Genomic DNA, 14,392 nt, shown 5'->3' with positions numbered 1-14,392 from the left:
CCGATCCGCACAGTTGCGTAGTTGTGCTTTGTAAGCTCCACAGGAAATACACTCAGCTAAACAAAGCCGTGATTACGTGCGGCTCCCTACCTCTGTTTTCTTGCTGTTCTTTCTCACGTTAATGCTCAAGTACATGCTGGTTAGGAAAGCTCGCTCTCGTGCCCCTGTTGCCAGCACCAGGTCCCGCTCCAGCTTGTCGTCTCCTCTCTGTCCTTGGCCCCTGCAGCCCTCCGGGGGCCAGCCTGAGGCTCTCGTCCGGTGACACCCAGTCACGCAGCCGCCTCCTGGGGCTGCACACACGCTGCGGTCATGGCATGGTCAGGGGCAGCTGGGAGCAGTGGGCAGAGGGTGAGGGACTGAGACTGAGACCGAGCACCAGGGGGCTGAACACCGGCACGGCTGTGTGGAGACATGGTTCTGCTGGGTGCAAGCAAAACACCTCTCCTCGGGGGAAAAAACCCTCTGCAAAAGTTTGGTGTGAGTATCGGTGCCTTCTTTTTGAGGAGGGGTCTCTCCCATCTGAGAGCCACAGGACAATGTAGGCCTGTCAGTGCGGGTCGTGCTGCTGGAGCTGCTCTGGGCTGGGCGCTGTGCCGTCAGCGTGGCCTCGCTGCACCACTGGGGCCGGGGCTCCTCTGTCCTGCAGAGCTGCTCGGGTGCCTGGCTGCAGCACCGAGGTGTGCCAGCGTGTACACGCCATCCCAAACAAAGGGCCTGCTATTGTCGTTTGCATGTGATTTTTTTTTTTCCTTTTAAAATTAATTCCGCTTTCTATTTCTGCGTGCAGAAGCACAGCCATGCACACACATGACCCAAGTACAAATTCTGCACAGCTACAGCCAAGTTATAAACGAGACCAGAAATCGCATGTAGCTCCGTGATTTAATTTTCTCTGACATATTGAGTCTATGTTTTAGCCTACAGAACTCCACAGCTGTGCCCTAATTCTCTTTTCCTTGTGATCTCAGCATCGCTGCCTTTTAAGGCACTGCTATTCTGGGATCTCAGCAGGACACCATGTTACGCTGTCACCGGGAGCTTGGTAGTCCTGCCACTGCACAACGCGGCTCCTCACCGGACTTGCAGGCAGTATGTGCAAGGAAAAGTTTCCAGATTTAGTCAGTGGGGGATACCAGATGAGAGTGCTTCATATTCCGCATAATAACATACATCAAACTGTCGGTGCGGGGTTTCTGCTGTGATTTCTGTCCAAGGGCACAAGAGAAACATTTATATTTTCTTCCAAATAATGCGCAGTAATTGGATTTCAGCAAGACCTGTGTCTGAGAAGGCAATTCACACAGAAGATGGCAATCTCTCGTGCTTTAAATACGGGGGTCGCTGCCCTGGAGTGTTTATGTTCTGTTCTGTTCAGTGCCGTTTGTATCTATACAGCTAACAGGCCTAGCTCTTGTCTTATGCATTTAACCAAATATTGACTGGGTTTTAATTCTAGTGCTGCCTCTTTCTGAGATGTGGAGCTGCCCGTATAGATGTGGCGTGGCAGTTTGCTCAAATTGCTGAGTTTGGGGTAGGAACCTGCTAGCTGTGCTTTAGGCTGTTCCTGCACGTGGCGTGGCAGCCTTGCTGGTCAGATCTGTGAACAGGAGCGTTCAGAGGGTGCCTCCTGGGAGCAGCACAGGCTGCTTTGCTGTAGTGGGTGTGCTGCAGAGGCACCAAACACAGCACACGTAGCCCCGTATTTTGGCTGGTGAGATGCCTGGTGGTAAGCACGAGGAGGTTCTTTACATGCCGTGATTTCAAGGTGCATAACACAAACACTGGGGATTTCAGAAAGCTGACTCTGAAATCCAGGCATCGTTGCTGGGGCCGACCGCTCCAGCTCCAGCCTGGCTCTCCCGTTCAGGCTCCGTGGCTGCGTGGTGCTGGCCGGGGTCGGGGTGATGCTGACAGCTGCTGCAGCCCCCCACGAGGCTCAGCACGGCCGTGCTGTGACACCACCAGCTCCTCTTGGCCCCGTTCCCTTCATGTAATGTGCCATGTTCACCTTCCCAGCACAACAGAGCTGGTAACCCCCGAGCAGCAGCAGTGGGCTGCGTGAGGTTTGGGACGGGGCAGCCCAGCTCCGTGGTGGTCACGGGGAGAGGCAGGCTCCTTCGGTGGGTGTTGAGGAGCAGCTGTTAGGAAATTATCGCTTTGCTGTGGTTGGTGTCCTCAGAGAGCAGTTCAGCACACCTTAATTAAGGTTCCTAATTCCTGCCAGGCAGCTGCCTCTGAACCTGGAGGGGAAGAGATGGCTCTGTTCCTCGCCTTGTAGAGGAGCGAGCCTCTTAACCTGCATCGCACAGCAGGTGGAAATCCCTCTGGTCGTGGTTCCAGCTTTGGCGTTCTGTTGCTTTTCATCTGAGATACAAATATTGCTTCAGTAATTACCAGAGGCATCAACCCGCACCAGCTATTAGATGTGGTACAAGCTCAGCATTTCCAAAAGCTGCTCCAGCAGCTGTGCTCCAGCGCAGCATCGGCTCGGGCTCCTGCTGCCCCGGCTGAGGGGTTCCCCGTCACCCCGGGCCTTGGTGGAAGGCGATGCAGGGCGGCCCGGGTCCCTGTGAGGAGTGGGCTCAGCCTGTACGGACCGTGTCACCTCTCCCGGTGCTGTGTGTTATATTAAAATTAGATTTTAATAGTTGGCGCAGACCTGCCTGGCAGTGCTGGTGTCCCGGAGGAAGCAGCCCCCTGCCTCCACGCAGCACCTCCCAGCACAGCTGCCAGGCTGCTCAGCTCACCGACTGCAAGGAAAGAGGGGAAAATGGAAATGTTTGCAGTGAGGTATCTTGGGAGGAACACGCCACAACATTCAGGGACTCTTAATGTCCTGGGGATAAAACTGGAGGAATTCAAAGATACAAAACCCCTCAGATGGTTGTGACAAACCAGCGCGCTGCTACATCCCATGTCATGGATTTTGAATGCTCGGGTGTTCTCCTGTGTCAGCTGGAAGACAAAATGTAGGGCTGTGCGTTCCCAGCAGAGCCGCGCTGGGGCTGTACCGGCTGTGTCTAGACGAGCAGACTGGGGGTGAACCGAGAAATTGCCCCGAAACAACCAGCTTCTGAAGGTCCTGGAATGGGAGGCAACGAGGGGCTCATCCGCAGCATCAGTCGGCTGCAAAAGCAAACGAGGGCACACTTCTGAGTGGGCTTGCTGAAAACAGAGGAATATTGGGATTAAAGATTCCCTTTATTTTTATTATTTTTTGGGGGGAGGGTGCAGAAGAGTGCAATTTGTCAGTTCCTTCTGAACATGCCCGTGTTGCTGTATCCTGCCCTGGTCCTCTTCCTGTCTGCTCAATTCCTTGGGTGGCTGTGCGTTGTTGTTGTTGTTCCTGTGTGCAAGGTGATCGCTTTTCCCAGTTCCTCCTGCTTTCCTTCTCTTTTGTACAGTTCTGGGAAATTCCTCAGCCTGCAGAAGACCCCGTTTATCTTTGAACTATCTAGCTACGTAGAATGGTTTTGTGACTACAGGAATTTCATCCCCAAAATGTGCTGCAGTCCTGGGGACTTGTTCTATTTACTGCCAGTTGTAGCTGCCACCAATACGTAGTAGTTTTCTTCCTTGAGTACATCGTCTTAGTCCGATAGATTTTAATACTGGATTTACCAAACGGCACTGCCTGATGCTCCGGTGGCATCGTGTAAGACATGTCACGATAGATACGGACTTTAAAGATTGTTTTAAATGGCTTTAATACAGACAGAGGTCAGAAAAGGCAAGATAACAGCAAAAGAGGCTATGTCAAAAAGTAATTAGAGCAGGACAAATGGATTGTGCAGGCATGTCGAAGGCTGTTATTTCTGTAGGCAGTGAGTAGGAAAGGTGTTAATGTAATGTGACAGATCTGGAGCAAAAATGAGGGTGCAGGGAAAACAAATAGGAGCTGACCAATGGAATGATCTGAATTATGAGGTTGGCTTTAACATAATTTGATAACACATGGAAGAAGCGGTTAGTGTAGTTTCTTTGAAAATCGAATTGTCTTAAAGGCTGCGTGTTTGACCCAGCCCTCACACCCCGAGGAGCAGTCCCCGCTCCGTGGCCGCCCTGCGCAGCCGTAAGAAGCATGGGAATGGTTTGCCCTGTGCAGCTTCACGAACAGAGAGGTTTTTGCTAGTGTTAGTCTAATAAGATTGGGTTTTCTTTGCAGCCATGGATGTCTTAATTGGGGACCCCGTGCCTGGGGTGGGCGTCTGGGGCCTAGGAGCCGCTGGTATGGATTACAGGAGGGCTGAGAGCCTGGTTTGTTGGGAGGGAAGGGCTGGGATCACATGGAGCAGACAGAGGATGGGCAGGTAGCAGGTATTTTTTCAGGACCCGGCTCTTGCACTATGCAGCAGTGAGAGCAATGTTACCCAGGGGGGGCAGCAGTGCAGAAATACCCCACACTGCCGGGCTGCTGCGGAGCACAGAGCAGAACAGTTACCTTCCCGAGCACTGCCCTCCGCAGTGCTGTGCTGAAATCCTTTTTGGGATGCTGCAGGGTGCTGCAGGATGCTGTGGGAGGCTGTGGGATGCTGCGGGGTGCTGCAGGATGCTGTGGGATGCTGCGGGATGCTGTGGGGTGCTGTGGGATGCTGCGGGGTGCTGCGGGATGCTGCGGGGTGCTGCGGGATGCTGCAGGCTGCTGCCCCCTCCTGTCCAGCTGCCAGCCTGGCAGCACCACCCGTGCAGGCGAGGGCCCAGCAGCAGGTCCCAGGCATGCAGCGAGCCCCAGCCTCCTCCCACAGCGCTGGGCAAAGCTATGGTGTGCGGCGTGTGGGATGTGACCCTGCGGGATGCTCCCGGGGAGGGCGAGGACAGGGCCCTGCCTCAGCGCGGCAGATAGTGAGGCTTTGGGATAATGCATTTTTAAAACTCGTCGTAAATCCCGAGGATTACAAACCGCGGGCATTTTCCCTTTCAGCAGAAGGCGGGCGGTTATCTCTGCCTGGCAGCAGCCCTGCTCACAGCACAGGCAGCGCGTGCCTTGCAGCTCAGCACTGCCCTCGTGTCACACATTCCTGCAGAGCAGCCTCTGCTCTGGGCGCTGCGCTGCTCGGGGCCCCAGCGCCTGCCAGCGATGCGCAGGAGGCACGGAGCAGTGTGCAGGGAGCATTTGTGCCACACTTCTGGTGACCCCAAGCAGCTAATTAGCAGCTGTGCTCATAAAAATGTGCCTGGTGCAGGGTCAGGATCTGCAGCTTTAGCTCTGCAGTATTCCCCCCTTCGTTTTGCTGCCTGAGCTGACGGCTGGGGAAATGCCCTCTCCCTCGGGTTTGTCCTGGCAGTGCCCGGGTACCCGGCACCTCTCATCCACTGAGATCAGGACTGTGATCCTAACGGTTGTAAAGGCAAACTGTCAGCCCGCTGCTGTTATTGCTATTAAAACTACCGGCGATGCTGTAGCCAGGCCCACAGAAATCTCTTGGCTTGTCAGGTTTCCCCCGAAGTGCCCGGCAGTTCTCCTGCCTCCTCCTCGGAAGCTCCCTTCGCCTTCTGACCCCAACGCCTCCCGCCTCTTCCTATCCCCTGGCCCACATTTGCCTTTGCTGTCCAGGCACGGATCCGTTTTGGTTTTGGATGAAGAGATTTCTGCTAATCTGTGTGTGCACCCGCGGCCAAGGTGTGTGCCCCGTGCCGTGGCAGAGCCGTGTGGCTGCTCCTGCAGTGCCGTGGCGGTGCAGGGTCTGCAGCCGGTGACCAGGACCCCGCTCCACGGCTCCCGAAGGCTTCCTGCAATGCTCTGAGGCCGTGGGACGGGCAGGACTCGCTTGCTGTCGCAGAATGCCGGCATCTGGGCAGGGGATGAAGTCATCCTGCGGGAGAGGAGCTCTTTCTGCTAAGGGTTTAGAAAGGCGCTCGATTGCCTGCTGATAGAAACGCAAAGCTTTTTCCTCCGCAATTCTCTTTTCTTGTACTTGCCCACTGAGGCTGTAAAGCCATATACTTCTCATTCCTACAATCCCATTTGTTTTCCTTTTTTCCTCTGAAGGTGACCTCTCTGAGGAGCCCTTAACCTCCCCCCAGCTCCTTCCTCTGTCTCTCAGCCTCGGCGATTTGTCACCCATGGAGCGCGCTGCAATGAAACGCTTCTCGCCACCCGCTCAGCGGGCCTGCGCGGCAAGTCCAGTGCTGAGCAAAGGAAAATATAAATAAACGAAACTGGAAATGTGATAGAAAAATCCACCTTGCACAGCGACCTACGAGCGATTAGAGAGGAGGAAAATTCTGAAGTTTGTGCACACCAAGTGAACGTCTTCGGCGGAATAATTAATGCCCTGCTCCTGGTGCGTTAGATGCTAGGAGCGGTAATTACTGCATCTGTTATTCAACTGCTGTCCCGAGACCTCTCACACGTCAGGCCGGTGGCTGGGATCATTTCCTGCAGTCCCTTGCACAGCTTCTGAACAATCTGCTGTAGAAAAGGGAGAGAGGCTGTACCCTGTTTGTGTAAAAACAAAACCAAATCACACAAAGAGTAGTTTTGCACAAAAACGAGCCATGTAAAAGCAAAACAAAGCCACTTTAATTTTTTAAACATGGCTTTTTCCTGTCTTCACCTGCAGACAAGCGGCCGTGTTGGTAGCAGGCCGAGCAGGAGCAGGCAGGATCGGCACGCAGATGCATGCTGCCAGGCTTTGACCTGTACATTTGTTCCGTTTACCTTTTTTATGGCGTCAGGAATTGCTCCCTGTGACTTTCACACTCACCTAGTGCGACGTTCAAGTACAAACCTTTCCGATATGCTCTGTGCAGAGTATCCAGGCTGGAGGCTGGGGGGAAGGAGCAGGATGCCTGCTGCAGGCGCCTCGCTCTGCCTCCGTCCCGGTCCCTTACAGGATACCCCGGGTGCCTCGCTGTGTCCTATTGCTTCCTCTGCCTGGCCCTTATGGCCGTCGTGTCAGGACAATAAATCCTTTGCAGGCAGCGTTGTCACTTGTTGAGTTGTTGGCAGTGTTTTTGGCTTTTACTGTTGTGAACTGGTAGGCTTCTGCAATGTTGGCTGTCAGGGAAAACAGCATCTTCTGGTTTGGTTGTTTGTGTTTGGGTTGGGAAGTGGCTGATTCAGGCAGCGTAACAGGCAGAACGGGAGAAGCAGCCACAATACTTTTCCTTTTACCAAAGTAGCTTTAAGGCTGTTTGGTTCAGACAATAGAATTAATCTTTCTTGTCTTCTTTTCCTGCCCTGTGCCCCATTCATAGTTTGGGCTCTCATTTTACAGAACAGTTCCAGATCTCTGCAATTATTTTCTGCCCTTAAGGATTCATTATGGACAAACTGTGACATGAGTATTTAATACAAGTGAGTTTAGAGCAATTCGGAAGATTTGGATTGTCTGGCCAATTACCCTTTCTCCAGCACCACGTTTTGTCTATACTTGCAGTTGTTTCTGGATTTTATTTTTAGTTTTTGGATCTCTGTTTTCAATCCTAACAGCAGTAGTGAGAGCAACATTTTGTGTTGGCCTGTTATCCCGAGATTAAGGCGCTTTCTTTCAGCCCCCTCTGCCCACAGCACAGCGTTACCAAATAAGTGCTCCGCATTCTGGTCACACTTCTCCAAGGGGTGCCGGGAGCAGAGCAAAGCGCTCGCGTAGGATAAAGAATGTGGAGATTTTGGAGCAGGGACAATTGCAAACAGCTGTGTAAACAGCACAGCCAGGGGATGGGCTTACCTTGGCCGTGCTCTGAGGGTGCAGGATAACAGGCTCCTCTCACGAGCCCTGCTTTGGTAACCTCCGCAGCGAAAAAAGAGAGGTCAATCCGGAGAGCATGTCAAGGACTGACACAGCAGCTCCACAGATTTACAGCGCGAGCACAGCCGAGGACTGGGCCTGCTGCACCGCTGCTTTGCAGCAACTTGCTGCCGCGCCGTGCACCTGCCTCTGCCCGAATTAGGGGCAGGAGAGGACCTGGGCAGGGAGCGGGCAGAGCCCCGCTGCTGGCTGGGGGTGCCCGGCCCCACGGGCTGAGCCAGAGCAGGTTGCCCGGCCGGAGCCCCGCTGCTGCACGCACGGGGTTATTTGCATTGCTGGATGTCACCAGAAAGCAATAAAATTTCAGGCTGGGGATCAAGTGAAATATGACCTCTTTTGTTGCCTCTGTGACTTGTTTATTCTAGGCCGGCCGTTTCTCAGAGCGCGGGTGAGCCCTGCAGCCCTCAGGATGAACAGAAGCAGGCTGTGACTTCTGAGCCGAACCCGCGCAGGCTTCTTGAGGACAGGCTGGGTTTGGCATTGGCACAAACTGCCAGTTTTGGCTGGGTTCATCCCAGGAGGAGGGTGAGGGTGCAGGTAAATGTGAGGTGATACCTGATGAGATCTCACCGGTGCTGTTCTGGCACGGGCAGCTAAACAGCCGCAGATTTATCGTTGTGCAGGCTTGTGCTGCCACCAAGTTTGGAGGCAGGCAATCTGCCTGGTGGAGAACAAGCAGCGTGGATTTTCTTACGTGAGAGAAAAATTGGGAAAAGATGAACTGCTCAACGCGTCATGCAATGTTTTCCATTCTAGCACAGGTTTTCTTTGCGGAGCTATGGCTGGTGTACCTCTAGCTGCATTCAAGCAATAACGCTGCTGAAATTCTTTGCTTTCTGTTAGCGGAGTGAGTGCAGGCCTCCTGACGAGCCCTGGCGGTACCATTTCTAAGCCCTGATGGTTTGGCTGACCCCGCTCACCAGCTCGCACCCCGGCTGCTCCACACACACACAGGGCTTGTGTCAGGGCACCGCGGGGCCTGAGGGGGGGCAGCGGGCAGGGCCCTGGCGGCAGGGGGGCGGCGGAGGGGCGCCCCCGGGCCCCGGGCTCGGTGAGGGGCTCGGCTCGGCCCCGCTGCCCCCGGCCCCGCCGGGCCCCGCGGTGACATCACGGCTCGTTAGCATAGGCTCGGCCCGCGGCAGCGGCGGGCGGGTGAGGGCCTTGCAGCCCGGCCGCGCCGCGGCCATGAGGCGGCCCCGCTGAGGAGCGCGGCGCCGGGGGGATGAAGCGGGACTCGACCTGCGGGGAAGGTGAGGGGCTGAGGGGCTGGGGGGGGGCAGCGGGACCGGGGGCGCCTCCCCAGAGCCTTTGTTCGGGGAGCACGGCCTGGAGGGGAGGGGGCGGGGGGGGACACACCGGGGATGAGGGGAGGTGGAACCGGGGCGGGCGGGCACCGAGAGCCGGGCCCGGGCCGGGGGGAGCGGGGCCGGTGCCTGCCTGGGGGGATCCTGAGGGAGCGCGGGGCGCTGCTGGCCCCGGGGCCGGGCTGGGGGGGCTGCGTGGGGCCGGCATTGTCCGGAGCTGTGCCCAGGCCCCGCTGGGCTCTGTGGGGCTCCGCGCCTCCGACAGCTCCCCCGGAGATGTGCAGGGGCAGGGAGGCTGCTTTTAGCTGTGCCGCTTGGTCACTGATGGATTTATAAAATTGTCTCACCCGGAGCTGAATACAGAGCCCGTGGCGGTGCTGGGGCTGGTTTTTAGGTGCTGTGGGGCCGGCTGCTGAGCCCCGAGCGGCCTCAGAACCACACGGACACCACTATGGGTGCCCTCCTCCCAGCCAGCGGGGCACACCGGGGTGCAGCGGGCTTTTGTTCCCCGGGCTTTGTCAAACAACCGGCTCCAACGAGCCGCCAGCCTCCGCAGGGCTGCCTCCCGTGCGCGGCACAAAGGCGTGGGACGGGGAACCCGCTGTGGTGTGGGCCCCGTGGCCGCGCGTGGTGCCCTGCCACGAGCCCTGGGGTGCCACTGGTGAGCCCTCGCCGGCCGGGGGCATCCGCTGCACACCCTGTGAAAGCACAGCCGTGCATTCCCTGGCTTTTTTTACGAGGGTTTGCTTTTGATTGAACCCTTCTGCAGAAGCAAGATCAGTGTGGAATAAGCCTGCATCTGTTGGATGTAGTTACTGGACGGGGTAACAGACCGCGGTGTGCTGGCTGTTTCTCCGCCGCAGCATCCCTACTTTTGTCTCCTACACTCCGCTCGGTGCTTTTTGGAAGGAGCCCCATCTCCGTGTCTCTGTAGCACATCACCTTTTTACAGCAGAGAGGAGGACGTTACAGGCCACCTCTTTTTCCACCCCTTTTGTTTTTTTTTCTTTTTTTTCCCCCGAGGCTTTAGGAGGCTTGTCCGTTTGAATTAACCTCCAGCACAGCTGGGCACACAAACGGTTTTGTTCCATTTGCAGAGGGTTGGTGCCGGTCAGGCTCGCGGCGCAGGCTGGAGGGGCAGCAGCTCCCCTGGCTTTGTGCACCCTGCGGCGGCCGGGGGCCAGCCCAAGGACGTGGTCCCTGCCTGCCGCCCCTCCCCGGTGGTCACTTCAGCCCCTAGCAGATGCACTGGGTGCTGGCGGGGCGCTCGAGGCAGCAGTGTGCAGGAACGGGGCAGTTCCCCCTCAGTACTGAATGTAACCGGACGTTTTTCTCGAAACAAAAAGCCGACCGTGAAAGAAGCCGTGGGGAAGGATAAGGGCAAAGGAGTCTCAACACAACACGTCTGTTGGTGTCTGAGGCATCGTCAGGGGTGAGAGGCGAGCAGGGTTGTGTTGGGCTTCCAGTAACACACGTGGGGGAGCTCCCCCCGCGCCCCTCCCCACGCAGCTGCTGCGGAGCAGCTGGAGGTGGAAACGCCTGAGCAGGGCTGCGGGTGTCGTGTCCGCGGACGAGTTAATCAAGAAGCAAAGAACCGACACGTAGTTGAAGAGCTGTTAAACCTATTAATAAACTGCAGTGTTGGGTGCCACCTGTAATCTTCGCTGTGGAAGGTTTCCTGAGTGGAAAGCGAGTTCAGTTGTGTGCAGTGGCACTGCTGAAAGCTGCGGCTTTCTTTGTCCTCCTGCTCCCTTCCAGCCAAACTAAATCCCCGCACGGTCTCTTCTTTGGACCTTTGGTGTGGGTTTTGTCTTAACTTCTTGCCTCAGTCTAAAAAATGTAGGTTTTGTTTCTGCTCCACGGTGCAGCACCGGTGTCCCAAACAGCACGCTGCGGACACAGCTCTGCCTCCCAGGGCAGACCTCGCGCAGGCGGCTGCGTGCTACAGGTTTGAGCTGCAAACACAGCCGCGGGTGCGGCGCTTTTCACAGCTCTTGGAGGTGGCTGCGATTCCACCAGCGTCTGCTCCTGTCCCCACCGTGAGCTGCCGGCCCGCTCGGAAGGCAGCAGCAGGGGCAGTGCCCCGGTGGCAGCGCTTGTTTGCATGAGTGGCAGCGCTGGGAGTTATGACAGGGGCTTGCCGAGGACCCAACAAGTGTCCTGATACTTTATTTTATTTGCTCGGTATTTTATATGCTTGTTCATGGGTTTTCATGTTTTCTGTGCTTGTGTTTTCTGTGCCTGTGTACAAATGTGCCCAGGCAGTTGAATGCCGAGCGCATCAAGAGGAATCTAAGGTATTTCTTCTCAGAAATTCATGGGAATTTTGTTTTAAAAATGATTCCGAGTACTCATCTCGATGATAGGAAAAGTCTTTTATGAAATAAGTGCACGGCTTTTACCGCCTGCCTTACGGCGCGCAGACAAGTGGAGGTCCCCCTGCTTTCTCACACTGCCGCTGTGACTCTTGTGTAACATCATAATATTCCTGCAGAATTTACATTGTATTAAAATGTGGTATGAAACCTACCATGACCTTTGAAAACAATGCGTCCTTTAATGTGGCTTTGGGGAGGGGTTTGTGAGGGAGTAGCCATAAAAATCTTCAGGGTTCAAGATGAGGTTGAGATTTTTCTGAGTGCTTTTGTCGTAGCAGCAACTGTTTGATTTAGTGGCCCCCGTTACAATAGGTTGTGAGAACAAAGCCCGAATATCCCGCGTACGAGTCCGTTACGTGTAAGACCTACCAAGAAAACTGAAACGAGAGGTGTTTGCTCAGCCCTTCCTCCCAGACGAGCCACAAACAAGCTCTTTGGAGCAGCTCGGTGCCGGTGGCTTTATTTCTTATCACCATTGTCAGGAGCTGGGAGATGAGCACCAACAGACGGGGCGGGGGAAGGCTGCTGTGCTCTGCGATGGCTGTACCGACACTGAGCCTTGGTGCTCGGCGAAATTTCAAGGTTAAGGGAGCTCGGAGTGCTCCCAGGGCAGGGCTTCTTTAATTCCCCTGTGCTTTGCGATTCCCGTGGAGCCCAGTGGCGATTCGGCTCAGCAATCCCAGTGTGCGCTTGCACAAGGAGCTTGCGTTAAGCAGGGTGAAAAATAGCAAAGGTCAGGAGCTGGCAAACCCGCGGGCTGTAGGAGGATCACAATTTTACAGGATTTTTTAAAGCACCGAAACTCCAAGGCTTCCTGTAGGCAATTATTTTTTGTCTGCCAGTTTTGCTTGAGGAGCAGTTTACGGGGTACGCGGGCATCTCCTTCTCTGTTCCCCGGGGGTTTGTTTCTTTGTTCGTGGCGTGAAGCACTGCTCTGTGTGCTCTGTGTGCGTTTTGATCTGGAAACACACCCAACGAGCAGCTTGTGCGGCGAGGCGTGTGCAGCCCCAGGTTCCTGCGGCAGCGGGGTCGCTCACAACACCTCACCACTGCCCTGCTCGGGGGGAACGGGCACGGCAGGGGAAGGGTCCCGTGCTCAGCCGCTTTAATCCTCCGTGCTTCCTACGTTCTCTAGGCGACGGCCCCATTCTTCCCACAACAAAAAGCTGCGCCTGGAGATGAGCCCTGGCTTCAATGCCCCTCACCAGCTGTGCGGGGGGACGCTGCCCCACGCTCATCCCTGACACCTCCCCACATTGCGGGAGCACGAAAGGCGGAGGTGGTGCAGCTCCCAGGAGCCTGGGCACGGTGCTCGGCCAGCAGAGCCCTGCCTGGGAAGCCTTCAGCAGCTTTCATTCCTCTGCTGCTCCTGGGCACAGCCCTGAGGTGAGCCAGCCCACGCAGCTGGGAGCGTGTCCCTGTGGCGGTGACACCAGGAGGGCTGCATTGGTTAAAGTTTGTGTTGCCTTTCTTCAGGCCTTTGTTTTAGGATTCCATAGCAATTGTGGTGAAATTTGCAGAGAAATGCAAATTTGTATGTCGCACGTCAGTAAATCTTTTAGAAAATTAATACCAATCGGTTGTGGTCACTGCTGGGTTTAACTGTGGAGGAAACTGCTGGGGAGTCAGAGCAGCTGGTGTACATTTGGGGCTGGCTTGTGCAACCCGGGGCTGCTTTCCTCTCTGCCCTGCTGTGCCTGGCTCGCTTCTTGCTACCGAGCTCAGACGTTCTGCAGTAGGAAGGAGCCAGGCTGCTCTGTCACACTGCTGGGGCTATATCGGGGAGGACCTCGGTGTCACTTCTGTGTCCTGCCACTCCAAAACCCAGCAGACAAAACTATCCTCGGCTGGGAACCTCCTGGTCAGGCATGGCTGGGGAAGGCCCGGCGGCGTGCTGCGGGAAGCTTGAAGGAGAGCTCGTGCTCTCTTTTCCTTCTCTCCGCTCAGGTTTTTTGCCACCCAGTGCCTTCCCCGCTCACTGCCACGTGCTGCCCTGCCCTGTTCGCTTCAGCCGTGGCCGTGCTGGGAGCTCCTGGGGCGGGGAGGTTTCTGCTCCGTGCTTCGAGCTGTTGGCAGCAGCAGAGAAACTTCTGTGGGTAAAGCCTGAGGCTGGGTGCTGAAGCCAGGTGCCTCGTGCTTGCAGCCCCAGGGAGCTCCAGAGAGCCATTGCCACCTCCTGGGGCCTGGGGGAGCTGCACTTCCCTGCCCAGATCGTGCTCAGGCCAAGAACCACAGAAGCGTGGTTCTGGAGCCCTGTTGTCAGAAGCGCAGCGATGCCCTTCCTGCCCCTCGCGGCCTCTGCCTCATGCTAGTGTGCCTGAGGCTTCCCGCAGTGCCCGCTGACACTGGGGAGACGCCAGGTGCCACAGCACAGCTCTGTGCGGACCCCTCGAGCTGTGCCCGTGTCCTCAGCACAGCTCTGTTCATCCCGAGCAGGATTTCGTTGGGTTACAGCATGGGGGCGGGGGCCGGCAGAGCGTCGGGTACGAGGGGTGAAGGCGCCTGGTGGCTCAGCATCTGCCGGAGGGGGCTGCCGTGCGGTGGCGGCGTTATTTTAGCGGGGCTGACTTTTAATGTGAAGCAGGATTTAGGTCTCCCCGTGCAGATGCAAGATAATGAGCCTACATCTAGGTTAACGAAGTCAGTTGCTTTAGCCATCATTTACTTTTTCCTTTCCGTCTGACATCCACGTCTATGAAGATTACTGCGTGCTCGCGGAGGTTCTGGCTGAGCCGTGCATCATCCCTCTGCTGTCTCACAGGGGCTGTTACAGCCGCAAGACACTGAATTTAATATGACAGCTCCTATTGCTGGGGGTCGTACAATTTACATTTTTGTCATCCAAAGGCCTTCCAAATGTTTGGAGCAGGAAAAGTAAAATCGAGTCACAGCAGCTTAACCTTGGTGTTGTTTCTGTAGCGGTTTGCTCAGGTTGTGGGCACATGAACTGTGCAGA

General features: G+C 55.9%; 1 protein-coding gene across 1 annotated transcript in view; it reads left to right on the top strand.

Moving 5' to 3' along the window:
• The window catches only part of NR6A1 (nuclear receptor subfamily 6 group A member 1), a 73,800-nt gene that overhangs the window by 38,130 nt on the left and 21,278 nt on the right, over window positions 1-14,392 (top strand).

The sequence above is a fragment of the Anas acuta genome, chromosome 20, assembly GCF_963932015.1.
Source record: "Anas acuta chromosome 20, bAnaAcu1.1, whole genome shotgun sequence".
Taxonomy (NCBI): domain Eukaryota; kingdom Metazoa; phylum Chordata; class Aves; order Anseriformes; family Anatidae; genus Anas; species Anas acuta.
Note: the sequence above shows the minus strand (reverse complement) of the source record. Positions and strands in the feature narration are given on the sequence as shown.